Source organism: Schistocerca gregaria, chromosome 4 (assembly GCF_023897955.1).
Source record: "Schistocerca gregaria isolate iqSchGreg1 chromosome 4, iqSchGreg1.2, whole genome shotgun sequence".
Taxonomy (NCBI): Eukaryota; Metazoa; Arthropoda; class Insecta; order Orthoptera; family Acrididae; genus Schistocerca; species Schistocerca gregaria.
Window position 1 is genome coordinate 476,478,573 of NC_064923.1, and position 13,150 is coordinate 476,491,722.

The window sequence follows — 13,150 nt, forward strand, 5'->3', positions numbered from 1 at the left end:
GGGTGGTTCACGGCAAATGGATTGTCACTGAATTTTGAGAAAACCCAGTACATACAGTTTACTACCTCACAAAGAATACCTGACCCTGTAAGTATAATGTATTCAAACAACGAAATTAGAGCTGTAGACACTGTCAAAATTTTAACGCTTCAAATTGACCACCTCGCACTCTAGACTTAATGAAATGCCTTACTTCAGTTACATTTGCAGTACGCATGATAGCAGAAACAAGTGCTATAAAATAAAGAAGTTAGTTTATTTGGCCTACTTCCATTCACTAATGAGATATGTAATCATCTTTTGGGGAAACTGCTCTCACGAAGAAACATTTTCAAAATTCAGAAACGAGTCATTACAATTATATCTGGTGTCAGTCCAACCACATCATGCAAAAACCTCTTTAACAAACTTGGTATTCTAACTACTTCTTCTCAGTACAGATACTCACTGTGAAAACTTGACTTTGATTTAAGCACCTCTGTAGTGTGGCGTTTTGCTTCAGTGTGATTCAGCAGTGATGGAAGCAGTTTTATTCCTTTCTGTTACTACTTTGCATGTTATTAATGGAGCAGTAATCTCCCTTTTGCATGGAGTTGCAGCTTTCATTACACTACCTTTGAAGTCATCAGTGTTGGTGCTAACTTGCAACTTCATTTAAGCCAGACATCTAGAAATGATGGACAATTTTTTCCCAGTTCAACGTTATGTCATGTATTACATGTGGGTTATCAATTATTGTGACATATTCAGTCTTAATCAGAGTTGCTCTGCAAAATGTTTCCCCTCGCCATGTGCTCACACATTCTCTACATGTTTCTTGAGAGCTGTAGATTTTGTAAGGTGTCAGGCAAATCCAACACCTTACATGAAAACCCTGACATGATAAGCAAATCCAGTAGTATGTCACATAGCTCCGAATAAATCGTGACATTAAATTAACCAAAGTAATACGAGTAACGAGTGAGCAAATGGAATACCACAGACTAACACAAGAATGCCTAAATGCATGTCGTACCTTCCCACCGTGAGGCAGACGCAGTTCCGAGGGGAGAAACGAGGACAGAAGCCGAGAGCAGAACCGTGTTGAGCTAGAAGGCTCTATGATAAGGAACGGACGGCCCAGCCTACCTGTACAACTACCACCCGCACGTTTTAGCGTGAGACTTTTTCGCGTCTCAGGTATGTCAAGGACCACCCCAGCCCATGTTAAAAGCTAGAGCCCTCCAGAAAAGCAGTATAGTTCTCACGATAACGCTAAAAGGACCACACCAGCAACAGGTTTTAGAGTGAGACTTTTTAGCGTCTCTGTTACGTTGCAAACTTTAAAAACATTGCCCCACCACGAAAAGTATAACGTTTCTCATTGGATAGACAGAATTTTTGTAGGCAGAGCTTAAGGTTAACATTGAGACCCTGATTGGTCAGATGAAAACATAGCCAGATAGTTTTTTTAAACTAACTTCGGTAAATTGTAGTAAGGAGAAGTTAGGAGGTTGGTTCCGAGACGGCGAGCTGGATGGCTGCTGCGCCGGCCGCTGCCGCCCTGACGCTGCCTAAACACCGACAAGGTAATGAACGCACGCGATGCCGCATATTTGAGCGCATAAAGCTTCACTCAGAACTGCAGAAGTCTCATCTGTTACACCCCTTTTTTGCGTAATACTAATGGTGATCGTTAATTAAAACTCATGGTGTTCACGTTTGCCACTTGAAGAACAGATCTGAAACGCGATGATTTTTCTTTTATATAGTTATTAAGAAGCCACATCAGCCACTGTAATTTACGACAAGTTAGATAAGTTATTAAAGATAATTGAGGGTCACTGTAAACCATTTTGATAGTTTTCTCTTTTGTGAAACTTAAATTAAACCTAGATATAGATGTGATATGGCATAGGTCATCCTTCGATCGATTGTAGAACTTGGAAACCCATTTAGGGAATATTCGTTCACATTTTTGTTGAACGCAGTTGGTTTTTACCATCCTGTATTAAAACATTTCCTTTTATCAATAGTGCAATTTATAAACGATGTTTTGTGAGTAGAATAAAATTTCCAATGGTAAACTTAACTGCTTTTTCGACGTTATTTTACCAGCTAACTAAAAATAGGAAAGCCTTGAATCCTTTCCACTAAATTTAGTTAGTATTAAGATTCTTTTACAGGGAGTGCAGTGGAGCTGACGCTGAGATCATTTAGTATTTGGTTATATCATCGCTAGTCTCACTGAACTCTTCTGAATTCTACATGTCATGTGTGGTCTGGCGTCTCCTTACCAGCAACAGGTCCCAGTTTCAAACTAGTTAGTTCCCTAAAAAAACACGCTCAGAGCGTCGTTGCGCGAAAGTGGTAGGGAGACACGATATAGTACAAACAGACACCACCATGAATGTTTAGAATTTTAGATCGATTCCTAATCAGATTTTATTCATAATGAGTGTCTGTAGGAGGTGCATTTCGTCACCATGAAGTCGAACCTTATTACCAGCATCTCATCGTTGTGTAACTTAATATCAGGGCCTAGATACAGCTTGGAAAACAAAGCAGGCGGGCGACATTTCCGGCATGGTGAATACGAGTGTGACGAAAGTTACATTAATTACGCACATATACATTTTGATACATCAGAGCAAATATCAAAGTCCATGATATATAGCAGTTTGTGCTACTACTTCACGCAGTCGCTGGCAGTCCTCCGGGATTAAGGGTCTCTTGTAAATCAAGGCCAGTTTTTAATAAAAGTTTTCTTAACAGGAGTAATAGCTTTGCACTTCCCGACTCCTATCAAAGATAATTAGTCGCCTTGTAATCCTAAACTGTAAGTCCATGTTAAGCCTTCAGTCTACAACATCATGGATGTGCGCGTACTTTCCTCGAAGTGTAACTAAAACGTGATGCGTAGCTACTGTCTATAGACCCTATATAATGAAACCTATCTAGAGAAAAAGCGCCTCATTAAAGTGTACATGCTTTTTCTGATCAGTTGAACTTTGACATTTTTGCATCAACTTCTGGAGCAACTGTCCTAAACGAGTGTCTTCTAAGCGTTGTTGACTTTTGCTTCCAGTTTCACCTTCTACAAGATAGTTGGCAACTTCTCTTAAAGGCTTCATTTTTTTTCAGAAATCGATATGGGTGAAAACTGTTATACTTGTAAACGCCAGTGCTTATGGAGCCACAAAAAGGTGATAAAAAATCCAATAACCGAGTAACACATTACTTTATCGGCGTCTCTCAGCCGCTAAAGAAATAGACATGAAATCACCAATCAAATTCAGAAAATTATGCGTTGTAGGAAAGAATGGCTACTCGTAGAGAAAGAAACAGAAAAAAATGATAGAACAGTCAACTTCACGAATTACATCGATGTTTAATTTACTTTACGAATAGCAAAGGAGAGACACTGAAAAATTTTAAGCAGTCACAGACTGGGACAGTGCAAAGCAGTTCCAGATATGCGTTCAAGCGCAGTATGTCACTATGAAACTCGCATCACCTTCTTTGTGTTTGTAAGATCCCATTCACCTACTTCTGGTGTTGCCTTGAACTACTAAGAGATCTCCCACATTTAAAATTTATTTGGAAACTTTAACGTAAACTTGACTTTTTCTTCCTTTTTTTGTTACCATGTGACTTACCCTTGCAATCATCTCGTTAGAACATGATAATGTATTCTAATAACCGGACCTTTTTAGGTCTGGTCTCTTCGTACCAAATCTAAAGATTTACAAGATTTACGACAGAAATGATTAGGACTTGTACTATATTTTCACTGTCTGCTAGAGGCATTTGTAACGATTTTTTGATGTGAGAGATCAGCAAGGACTATAATCTGATTATTGAATTCTGGACAGGGCTGTTCTTCTTGTAATATTGTCTAATTTCTTCCTGAGCACGTGGGTCTTATTTGGTGACTAACAGTTACACTGTCACTTCTCCCTCAACTTGTCTCGCTGCAAATGGCCGAGCCTCGTTTTCATTAACATATTTTGCGAAGTTTCATCAAGTTCAAATATTTATGTTGTATATCCAAAACCATACTGCTTATAGTTGTGGTCCTTAGAATGTTTTGATGCCGCTATCCTGCTCAAGCCTCTTTCGTCCATGTACACCTATTCAAATCTACCTAATTTGAACCTGCTCACTATATTCAAGCGTGGGTCTTCCTCTACTATTTTTCTCCCCTGCGCTTCACTTCATTAGCAAATTGACGATTCCGACATACCGTCAGGATGTGTCGGATTGAGCGATCCATTCTTTTCGTCAAGCTGTGTCAGAAATTTCTTTTCTTCTCAGTTCGATTCATTATCTCCTCATTAGATATTCGATCTACTCAAATAGTGTTCAGTGTTGTGTAGAATTTTAAAAGGGTCTATTTTCTTATAAAATGAACCGCTTAGAGAAGAAGGCGTAAAAACGGGTACAGGTGCAAGCATGGGCACGACTCCCCATGGCGGTACGATAGATGCTGAGAACAGGGGTCCAGGACCGTAAGCAGTACCGATTGTTGATTGGATGTAGCACACTTCTTCCAGCAGGTATGAATGCAGCGTCCGAACTGGTAATTGTTCTGGAGTGCAAGCCTTTGACGGGTATGTGAAACCGTATCAATTTCATATCCATGCGGGCAGTTTAATGTAATTTCACCCGAAAAAGCAGAATCCTAAGGTATAATTAAGAGCATGTCCTTATGTTACATGTGACAGCAGCCGTCTTCGTTAAGTGGCATTGGTGTATATTTAGGCCGCCATTTGAACATCGCATTGTACCCTGGGGACCTAAACTGCAGTTTCTGCGTTCGACGCATCTCCTGTCCCCAATATTGAGATGAGAACCACCATTCGAGGATCGTAATGAGCAATTGGCATGGAATGCCGTGCAAGGTTCAGCTGATGAAGTCATTTGACAAAGTTACTGTGAATAAAAGGTCACTGAGTTCTTCCGGTGTTGGATTCCGGATGGAGAGAAGGGCTGGGAAGACAAAACGCTTTCAGGAAAGAAATTTCAGCCGACAAAACGATCCTATTCTTCATCATACTCGTGTGTCCGTCCCCTTGCGGACGGCGATAATGAATTGGACGTCAACGATGGTGATACATCAGACTCGACCGATGCATCTTTTCTCTCAAGGTACTCTCGAAGAAGTGTGCGTTAAATGTATTGCCTGGCAAATGCGGACACACTTGGACAGCGCCGGAACTGGAACGTCCATTACGTATGCGATTTCTGTAAATAATTTTTAACTTTATGTTGATTTAAATTGCTTAAACGAGCAAGTTACCCTCATAGACTAACTAGTTTACCGTCTTATCTGGTTTTATTGAAACATTCTGATTGATTTTTTATGACTCTCCTGGAGATCCCATATTTAAACTACATTTGTTTAACACTATTTTAAGAGTTTTTTGAACCTTAGTTTTCTAATAGAAATAACTTGTGTTAATCTTCGTTATGCCTCTTATTATTTACTAAACTAGTTATATTGATATGAAGGTCAAAAATCTAGTCTTTTTCCAAAAGGAGTATCGTTAAATCAGAAACAGAAGATGCTGTCCCAGCTTACGCCTTTTCCTCTGTTATTCAATCTGTAGTATCTTACACTCAACGGAAATACCTTGAGACTTCCTAACACTTAAAAAGTTTCTCTTCTCCAGAAACGCTTTTCTGGTTAACGGCAGTCTGCATTTTATATGCTCTCTTCTTCGCCCGTCATTAGTTATTTTGCGTCCGACTCTTGTTTTAATGTTGCTGATGTTAATTTTGTAACTTCCTTTTAGGAGACTATCCACTCCGTTGAACAGCTCTTCGAACTCAGTTGCCGTCTCTGACAGAATTATGATGTTATATACAAACCTCGAAATTTTTATTTCTTCTCCCTGAACTTTAATTCCCGTTTCCAGATTGTTGCTTGGTGTCCTTTATTTCTTACTCAACGTCCGGTTTGATTAACATAGGGAATAGGCTATAACACTGTCTCACTCCAGTCTCGACCGGCTTCCTTTCATACTCCTCGACTCTTGTAACTGCCGCCTGTTTCTTTACAGGTAGTATAGAACCGTCGCTTGGTATATTTTATCTGTGTAACCTCCAGAATTTCAAAGAGTGGATTCCAGTCAACAAATCTGCAAGTGCTATAAACGGAGGATTACCTTTAACTTATCTTTAAAATAAGTCGTAGCAGTAGTACTGCTTCGCGCGTTCCTACATTTCTCCGGAACCCAAACTGGTCATTCCCGCGGTCAACTTCCGCCAGCTTTCCATTATCCCGTAAATAATTCGTGTCAGTATATTGCAACCATTAGCTATTGAACTTATGGCTCGGTAATATTCACACTTGTCAACACCCGTCCTCTTTGACATAGGAGTTGTTGCGTCCTTCTTGAAATCTCAAGGTACTACTACAATCTTGTACATCTTTCATATCAGGTGGAATAGTTTTATCATGGTTCGCTGTCCCCAGGTTTTCAGTAATTGTATGGGAGTGTCGCCTGCTCCATGGTATTGCTTCAATGTTGGTCTATTATACACTCCTGGAAATTGAAATAAGAACACCGTGAATTCATTGTCCCAGGAAGGGGAAACTTTATTGACACATTCATGGGGTCAGATACATCACATGATCACACTGACAGAACCACACGCACATAGACACAGGCAACAGAGCATGCACAATGTCGGCACTAGTACAGTGTATATCCACCTTTCGCAGCAATGCAGGCTGCTATTCTCCCATGGAGACGATCGTAGAGATGCTGGATGTAGTCCTGTGGAACGGCTTGCCATGCCATTTCCACCTGGCGCCTCAGTTGGACCAGCGTTCGTGCTGGACGTGCAGACCGCGTGAGACGACGCTTCATCCAGTCCCAAACATGCTCAATGGGGGACAGATCCGGAGATCTTGCTGGCCAGGGTAGTTGACTTACACCTTCTAGAGCACGTTGGGTGGCACGGGATACATGCGGACGTGCATTGTCCTGTTGGAACAGCAAGTTCCCTTGCCGGTCTAGGAATGGTAGAACGATGGGTTCGATGACGGTTTGGATGTACCGTGCACTATTCAGTGTCCCCTCGACGATCACCAGAGGTGTACGGCCAGTGTAGGAAATCGTTCCCCACACCATAATGCCGGGTGTTGGCCCTGTGTGCCTCGGTCGTTTGCAGTCCTGATTGTGGCGCTCACCTGCACGGCGCCAAACACGCATACGACCATCATTGGCACCAAGGCAGAAGCGACTCTCATCGCTGAAGACGACACGTCTCCATTCGTCCCTCCATTCACGCCTGTCGCGACACCACTGGAGGCGGGCTGCACGATGTTGGGGCGTGAGCGGAAGACGGCCTAACGGTGTGCGGAACCGTAGCCCAGCTTCATGGAGACGGTTGCGAATGGTCCTCGCCGATACCCCAGGAGCAACAGTGTCCCTAATTTGCTGGGAAGTGGCGGTGCGGTCCCCTACGGCACTGCGTAGGATCCTACGGTCTTGGCGTGCATCCGTGCGTCGCTGCGGTCCGGTCCCAGGTCGACGGGCACGTGCACCTTCCGCCGACCACTGGCGACAACATCGATGTACTGTGGAGACCTCACGCTCCACGTGTTGAGCAATTCGGCGGTACGTCCACCCGGCCTCCCGCATGCCCACTATACGCCCTCGCTCAAAGTCCGTCAACTGCACATATGGTTCACGTCCACGCTGTCGCGGCATGCTACCAGTGTTAAAGACAGCGATGGAGCTCCGTATGCCACGGCAAACTGGCTGACACTGACGGCGGCGGTGCACAAATGCTGCGCAGCTAGCGCCATTCGACGGCCAACACCGCGGTTCCTGGTGTGACCGCTGTGCCGTGCGTGTGATCATTGCTTGTACTGCCCTCTCGCAGTGTCCGGAGCAAGTATGGGTGGGTCTGACACACCGGTGTCAATGTGTTCTTTTTTCCATTTCCAGGAGTGTAGTTCGGTATGAAGAAGGTCGTGCTGCACTATAGATGTATTGAGGTATACTTCATCTGTGGACCAATGTAAAAAAAAATGCAATTTCTGCTCCGGAAGAGAAGAAAAACACGGTAAAATTTCAATATCGAAAAGTTATTTGTATCTCCCTTAACTACTTGGGTGCTACCCAGCGCGACACCCAGGCACAGACTTATTAGTTATGTATTCCAATTGCTATGGCAAGAGGGGCACACGACAACCAGTCGCAATCTCATTGTTTTTTATTACTCTTGCTAATTTTATTACTCTCACCAGTGGGACTGCGACTGACGGCTGTGTGCCTCTCCTCCTTGAAGTCTACTGTCACCCTGCACGACGGTTCCTTACGGAATCAAAGTTGGTTAATTGCCCTGGCTACACAATAATGTGCCCAACCAGGAGCACAATTAGGTTCAGTCATAGGATGTTAAGAATTCATTAACCGACCGATTTGTGGTTATTTCCGGAGGTTTCCTACATCGGCGTTCATATTAGTAATATATTCTTGTTAATAATACTCCATCAGACCAAAAATTTTCGAGACTCGATTAATAAAAAAACAGAGAAAAGTTAAGATGCTGTACATGGTCTTTCCTCCACACGAGTAGAACGCACGGAACTTTCATTCAGGCACTTAACTATCAGAAAGGTTCTTCTTTGGAACATTGATCAACACGTGCGCCACATTGTCTTGGAGATCGGTTATGTCGTCAAAACCTTGACCCTTCATGTGAATTTCTGCACTTTGTCGTTTTTTGGTACGTTCATCGTTGATTATTTATTTCCAGCAAAGAGCACCCCGCGTTTTTCATTTAGACGCTGTAGCGGGCGTCCACGTGTAGTTGCTTTTTCTTCTACTTGAAGGTGAGCGCGAAAAATTTTTGCACACACTTTTCCCCTATTCAAAACATTGTTCAGAACGTCCTAAATACACAATTTAGAGAATGAGATTTTCACTCTGCAGCGGAGTGTGCGCTGATATGAGACTTCCTGGCACATTAAAACTGTGTGCCGGACCGAGACTCGAACTCGGGACCTTTGAATTTCGCGGGCAAGTCAAAGGTCACGAGTTCGGGTCTCGGTCCGGTACACAGTTTTAATATGCCAGGAAGTTTCATATCAGCGCACATTCCGCTGCAGAGTGAAAATCCCATTCTGGAAACATCCCCCAGGCTGTGGCTACGCCATGTCTCAGCAATATCCTTTCTTTCAGGAGTGCTAGTTCTGCAAGGTTCGCAGGAGAGCTTCTGTTAAGTTTGAAAGGTGGGAGACGAGGTACGGGCAGAAATAAAGCTGTGAGGACGGGGCGTTCAAAAAATGGTTCAAATGGCTCTGAGCACTATGGGACTCAACTGCTGTGGTCATTAGTCCCCTAGAACTTAGAACTACTTAAACCTAACTAACCTAAGGACATAACACACATCCATGCCCGAGGCAGGATTCGAACCAGCGACCGTAGCAGTCGCACGGTTCCGGACTGCGCGCCTAGAACCGCGAGACCACCGCGGAGGACGGGGCGTGAGTAGTGCTCGGGTAGCTCAACTGGTAGAGCTCTTGCCCGCTAAAGACAAAGGTCCCGAGTTCGAGTCTCGGTCCGGCACACAGTTTTAATCTGCCAGGAAGTTTCACGTAATTTAGAGATTTGCTCCACTGCGATTTGTGGCTCGTTAACGTTGATACACTACCGTCACATGTCGACTACTTAACAACGCCTGTACACAACTTACTGAGCGACTGCACATCTGTTGTTTACAGTTGTTAGTTCAAGTTGCCACCGTAGTTACTACGCTGACTTCACTTGTACTCCAGAAATAAAATCAGTCCTGGGACTTTATGGACGGACGGTGTATAATAACATGTTTTTACCTTTATGATATAACAGTAAATTACCTTCAAAAAAATTGACTGGTTTCCTATCAAACGTTTAAGAGGCAGTGCGCTTCGTATACTTCCTGTCCAATTATTTCTTGGGACATGACACGTTCTCCCCCCTCGAAGTCAATTATTTGAAAAATGGCTCTGTTAGAACCTTGTCACTAGAGATGGGAAAAACCAACATGCTAACATCGGTAACGGTATTTTAATTCTGAGTAACCAGCACTTTTCGGTATTTGCTTGGTCTCCGTTATAATAGATGCTTTTCAGTTTGTTACTAATAAACGAGTAAAAGATTAAAATATCAATTTGGCATAGCAGCACTGCTAAAATTTTTCGTTTGCAAGTAAACCAGTCTTAAAAAGGGAATAATTTTCATTCTTAAAATTTGCATTGGTTTGAAATACTGCGTCATTAGAGAAAATACGCAAAGCGCTCAGTGCTGTTTTAATAACAATGTCAACAAAAGCGATCAACAAACACAAGGCTTAAGAACTGCTATAGCAGTTCTGGAACGATAACGTCCCTGTGGCAGTGTGTCGTGGCTCAATTTACGTGCGTGGATGCAATGCCTACACCAGTATGGCGGCCGAACCCCGAAGGGGATATCCCAGCCAATAAATGCCGTACTATGATTTCATACCTGCTCTATACTACACTTTCTCGCTGGTGCCCCTGGACATCTGCTGTATTGCACAATGTCACTAATCCTAGTCAGGAAATATTTTTAAGAAGTGAAGTAGCAATGAAGTTGATGGTTCTCGATCTTCCACCATAAACGAGTTCATCAACATGAGGTAGCAAATATGAGGTAGCCAAGGAGGTGGAAGCGTGGGTTCTACTATGCCAAGACTGCTTGGTAGCTACAACAGTAAAACACATTTAATTAGCAGGAGTACAAATTAAGAAAGTATTTATTACTTAACTTTGTTGTAGTCCATGATCTGTTGTTTGACAATTATAGAAGACGTGATTAGACTAATCGTCTGTAGAATGACATAATTTAGAAGTCACAAATCTTTCAGTAACGAATTAAGCTCTCCTAATCTTGAATATCAAATCCGGTGAATTTGAAGACTAACTTGGCTGTCGACATGACAGAACGTAGAATTATTTATAACTGCCAATTTAGTACCAGTGACTTTAGTGTAGTACTATTACGGTACTTTACAACTGGGCGACAAGGACTTGATGGCGGCAATGACTGAGCTGCAGACGATGACTGACTAACATCAGCGCCGGCTGACCACTGAGCGCGGCTACGATCTGTAAACTGGCACAACTGCATTACACTCCTGCTGCACATGAAGTGGCCTAACAGCGCCTCGCGGCGAGCGTAATTACTGCGACTGGCTGTGTACTCTTTGGCTAGCTCAGCCGTTCTTCTGTGCCGTTCATCGAGAGAATCGTATCCGGCGGATCGATTTCTCAGGCGGCGGTTTGGTCGTATGACTGACGACATCACAGAAGTACAATGCTTGATTTGCTTTATGAGATTGAAGACTTGTCTGCCATGCTTGCTTTCAAATAATAAAAAACGAAGGAACTTGTGATAACAGGAATAAATTAAAAACTTAACTACAATTCATTAATAGCATCAAATAAAAGTTGAAAGAAGCTGATCTGCTGCCTGTATCAACGTAATATGTCTTTATCTCCTTGTAGCCCTTGAAAACTGAATAACAAAGGCGAAGAATATAGTTATTCAGCTTTAGTTTGTACCCTCTAGCACTACCTATTCGCAATGCTCAATAGCAGTATAAGCCCTTATTACATGATGTTTGAGCAAAGTTCCAAAAAATTAAAATCAATGGGAGAATATTGCTGAATTTTTGTGATTTTTGTGATTTTCAACCACTTATCACTTTTAGAGAAAAGCAGCGGACAAGAAATTATGGGAAATCTTAACCACAAATCAGTCATAAAAAATACTAAACTCCGTCCGAACAGGCCTTGGAAGGCCCAGCGGTACCGACCGGCCGCCGTGTCATCCTCAGGCACAGGCGGATATAGAAAGGCATGTGGTCAGCACACCGCTCTCCCGGCCGTCTGTCAGTTTACGAGACCGGAGCCGCTGTTTCTCAATCAAGTAGCTCCTCAGTTTGCTTCACAAGGGCTGAATGAACCCCTCTTGCCAACAGCGCTCGGCAGATCGGATGGTCACCCATCCAAAAGCTACCTCATGCCGACAGCGCTTAACTTCGGTGATCTGACGGGAACCGGTGTTACCACTGCGGCAAGGCCGTTGGCACAAATCATTGATAGTACAAAGTAATAACAGAAGTAACTGATCTATTGCCTGTGTCTACATAATATGCCTTTGTTTGTAGCACTTGAAAACGGACAAACTAACACGAAAAATACAGTTATGAAAGCATAGTTTTCACTCGTAAGCAATGCCCAAATAGTGGTATAATCGCGGATTAGATCATGTTTAATCGGAGTTTCAATAAAATAGAATCAATATGAGTAAACTGAACCATTTATCACTTTTTGAAAAAAGCAGCGAACGGCGGACGATCTAAGTTTTCTTTTATTTGCCTATTTAATGCAAAATTTTGTTTCTGTGGATATTGCAACTGAGAGAGTTAAATTTTTTCGGTCTTCATTCAATTTCTACGTTTATTACTGAAAATAACAGGAATAAAAAACCGAAAATGACTTATTTCACAAATTGGCTATTCTGAGCGGTTTTAGCACTCAGGTTAAACTGGCGTGGAAAAAAACGATATAACCGTAAACCGGTTGTTTCAGCTATAACGGCTGGCCGGGGTGGCAGAGAGGTTCTAGGCGCTACAGTCTGGAACCGCGCTGCTGCTACGGTCTCATGTTCGAATCCTGCCTCGGTTCAAATGGCTCTGAGCACTATGGGACTTAACTTCTGAGGTCATCAGTCCCCTAGAACTTAGAACTACTTAAACCTAACTAACCTAAGGACATCACACACGTCCATGCCCGAGGCAGGATTCGAACCTGCTACTGTAGTAGTCGTGCGGTTCCAGACTGTAGCGCCTAGAACCGCTCGGCCACATCGGTCGGCTAATCCTGCCTCCGGCATGGACGTGTGTGATGTCCTTAGGTTAGTTAGGTTTAAGTAGTTCTAAGTTCTAGGGGACTGATGACCTCAGAAGTTAAGTCCCATAGTGCTCAGAGCCATTTGAACCAATCAGCTGTAACGGCCATGCCTACTCGTCCCTTGTTAGATAATATTCAGCGTACGCCTATGTGCGTGACCAAGTCCGCCGAAAATAGAATCTCCGACCGAGATCTCTCGGCGTCTACTTTGCTCTAGGCCACGACCTACCT